Genomic DNA, 4,050 nt, shown 5'->3' with positions numbered 1-4,050 from the left:
TGTGGCATGAAATTTGATACAAAATACAGCTGTTTGTTATCACAAGTGACACTCTGTCACGCAATTAATCGTTCCAGCTGGTGCTTTATTAACTGTAAAACAACAACGCAAAAATGTTCCGCTGGTTTCAATTGGATAGAGAAGAAATAAAATATCTAAAATTTCGTTGCGGAGAAAAAAATTGTTTTCATTGTTTGAACAAAATCCGTGACAGGATAGTAGAACAAGTTGGTGAAGTACTAAAATGCCTGGATGTGATGCCGCCAGCTGGCCGAGTCGTTGGATAACATCTGTTCAGCAAAATTGTTATGGTGTTGGAAATGCAAATGAAATGAAGCTTGGTTGTCAAACGAGCGAAGATTTTCAACTTCCAAGGCAATGATTTCTAAATGCTACTGCAGCCTCCAACGAAAACATTCGGGTTCGGGTACGACCAGCAGGTATGCTGTTTGCAACTTTCCTTCGAATTAGTTATGTCAACTAGCTAACAGCAGCTTAAATACTAAAAAGATAAGTAAGCTGGAGTTTTTAATACAATTTCCACTCAATTCTTACAGTAATTCCTTGTCGACCTCATTTGCAAATTGTCACAAACAAGCATTAGCTCGATGCATAAACAATTCTCGAACAGAGTCCTTTACAGAGTTTTTGCTTTTTCAAATGAATATAATTTCTTTGGCAAGCTTTAGATAGCTACAAATTCAACTGAAAAACGCCGCATCTCTACAAACAACGAATTTTGAGACCCTACTGTTTAGATATGACTTGACTAGGGTGAATTGAAATTTATCTCCTGGCCACAAGAAATATACCACAGAAGTTTAGACAACGTTGCTTTACTGTTAAGTGTTAGAACTATTCTATGTAGAAATATCATTTTATTTCCCATTGTTTCTAGCTTGCAACAAGTTATCAAACATGATGTATATTTTCACCACAAATTTGAACACTTTCCATTGTCTGACAGTTTAATTGACATATCTTGTAAACAATAGACAGTAGAACCAAACTGTTGCACATGGTTAATGTACTAGTGATTTTGTACAAGTGTGCCAAGTTTCAGGAGAATCGGTGATGTGCACTGTAGACTTGCCTGCATGGTCCTCAGGTGGACTCCCTCTTAATGTCTATGATATTTTTTTTTTGTATTACAAGGAAGGAAAAGTGAGGCAAATGCAGCTTGCAACTAGGAGGATTACACTCTGATGAAACACCAAAAGACAAAGGAACTAAGCGAAAACGAAGAGTAAACAAGAAGTTGTTTAATGAGGACGTTGACTGTGAAGACACGGCAGAGGGAGAGTATTTATGCATGTACTGCAAAGAAGCTAGTAGGACTGCAGGTTAAAATGGAATAATATAAGCTCCCAAAAAAGTCAGCTGTCAGGCCAAGTTATTGGCTTCAATGAGCTCAAGTCTACACACTTGGTCAGACTTACTGAAATGCCTTCATGTACAGACAGTGTGCTAGAAAATGTTGTTGACTTCAATCTTTATGAAAGCAGATGAGACAGGATGTTCACAGAATTTCAAGAAAAGACTCCTCTGCATGAGCTCCAACTATAGTACAGGGGCAACAATGTTGTCTTCTTTGTCAGTATAGTTATCAAGTCACGTGTCATGCATGGTTACATATGACCAGTGCTTAAGTGTGAATATTAAAAGAGAGTTCTGCCTGTTTTGTTGCCAACAGTCTCACAAACTACATCCAAGACTTCCCTACAGAACACTCAGAAACAAGACACATGCAAGAAAGGTACATGTACTTTCACTTTAATTTGGTTTGAAAGGAAGCTATCAATATGCGAACACACTAGAGTTATGCAGACATAATTATAATACTATATACGAATAGCCCATTTCCTATATATTTAGGCGCGTAAGACTGGTAACAAATAAGGACGCGAAAGCGAGGCTTGGGGGAATAGTGTACCGAGAGAAAGGTAAAAATAATGTTTAAGACAAGATTTTTTTGAACATCGAAATCCCATAAGAGCTTGCGCGTATCTTACTTTCAGATAAGGACTTGTACCGTCGGCCTTATTGTGTCGTTGTGGAAGAGCACATAAAAGTTTTGTTGAGTGCAAGCGATTAACCAACCATTTTACACAGGTATTTCATTCAGTCACTTCGAAAGATCTGTAAAGCTTTGAAAAACGTTTTGAAGCGGTGAATTCATCGTATTTAGTTTAACCTTCTTGCAAGGTTTAATATAACCTGTACGCAAATTGTTCGAAAAGATCTCTCTGCCGTAAGATTTCGAGTTCTCCGACTCTGCTCAGAGGTCCAGTCTAGAATTAGTGTGTCAATACTTACTTTTGGACTATCTTGAGATTGTAAACCTACAATGAATTCTTATTATACTTCTATTAAAATAGTGTGAACAGTTCTCAGTTTGTCATTGCCTTGTCTGTGATCGGTGATCTGATATTCCAGGTAGTCAAGTTGATGTGGAAGCAGCTTCTGTCACTTGCGTTACGGTGCAGTGAGGTTTCTCACAGATCGTTATCGGACTGCTGTTGTTGTAGGTAGGTTCCGTTTAGAGTTGATTTTTAGCAGACTTCTTCGGTTAAAAGGTTCGTGAGACCCCCAGTGTTAAGTGTTTCCTTTTCAGTTCCCCCAACTTTCAATTTCGATTTTTGAGTTGAATTTATCATAAAATTTGCCACAAATGTTTCACTTTCCAATTCACTAGAGTTAAGTCTAGCTTATATCAAGGTTAAAAGTTATTGAGGGTTTGATCTTTATGAAGAATTGAAAAAAAAAAAAAAAAGAAACTAGTCCCAGCTGAACCTCAGAGATTGTAAACAATGTCTTCATGAGTACTTACTTGTAGTATATGTAAAAAACCTACAAGGAAGGAAGAATCTCGTCCAATAAATGACATTAAAGGGAAAGTGATGGGACAAACACGTCAAGCCTGTAGGAATACCACTACCCGCCTCTGATGTTCAGTGTCCAAATGCACAACTCCCCTGTACAAGCTTAAACATTTAAAGTCACTACCAAAGTCAGTAGATGGTTTCTCCCCTGAAGCAAAGATGGGTGCTGTGGTGCATGGTGCATGTTATGTAAGGTTGCACAGGCTGTCACCCAGTGTAAACAAAACTGTTTCACAGCCCCCGTCTGCAAACAATTCTATTCAAAATCAAGTTGGTCGTCCCCCAGCGTCGTATGAACTGGCGTCAAAGTGAACTCAGTGGAGGATTTGAAACAAACTTAAAAACTGCGCAAGGCAAAAAGTGGCTGAACTTAAAACAGAAGTTCAAAACATGGGTGCCTCAAATGAAGAGATCTGCCAGGAAATTCTTGAAGGCCAATTCAATGGGATACAGTTAACATTCATATTTTCAAACAAAAGTATCCTTTTTTTAACTCACATAGTAAAATTCCACCATACATATTCTACCTTATTAGTTGGTTTTTCAGTTTATTTGGATTGATAATGAAAAGATGAACATAATTCAAGGATCTCCCAAGCCAGAGAAACTGAAAACATGGCATACTGTCATGCTTGTATAACAGGGTAAAATTTACTAACCCTAAAAAATACAGTAAAAACCCACATATAAGAACCTAGAATTTTCGAGGTCAGGCTGAGCAGGTTCTACATGTAATATTTTCGGCTAATTTTTCATACTTCAGGCTGATTACATGTAGTTTCTTAATAGGTTCTTATTTTTCAGAGGAACAACAATAAATTTCTATATTTTATTTCATAAGATATTTAGACAGTATTGCAGTGTAGCTTTATGGAAAACATATTTCTAGAGAAAATCTAATAAAATGCCAATCAAAGAAAACATATGCACAATAACAGAAGTTTTCTCAATGGTGATTTTTTTGTAAAAGAACCTCTTTTTCTTTGGCAGGCTGAAAAGGGTCTTATATTTTTGGGTAAAATGTTAAATTACAGCCTGTACTAGGTTCTTATATGTGAGTTTGTACTGTATGCATTCTTCCCTAAATAGAAAACTAATCCAGGCTATCAAGAGTACTTTTTTGCATTTTAATAATCAGATCAGAGTCAGTAATTTTTACTGACTAATT

General features: G+C 36.8%; 1 pseudogene; it reads left to right on the top strand.

The window, feature by feature from the left end:
• Nucleotides 1-3,041: 3,041 nt before the first annotated feature.
• Nucleotides 3,042-4,050, top strand: part of LOC138025781 (uncharacterized) — a 4,185-nt pseudogene continuing 3,176 nt past the window's right edge.

The sequence above is a fragment of the Montipora capricornis genome, chromosome 12 (assembly GCF_036669925.1).
Source record: "Montipora capricornis isolate CH-2021 chromosome 12, ASM3666992v2, whole genome shotgun sequence".
NCBI lineage: Eukaryota > Metazoa > Cnidaria > Anthozoa > Scleractinia > Acroporidae > Montipora > Montipora capricornis.
Note: the sequence above shows the minus strand (reverse complement) of the source record. Positions and strands in the feature narration are given on the sequence as shown.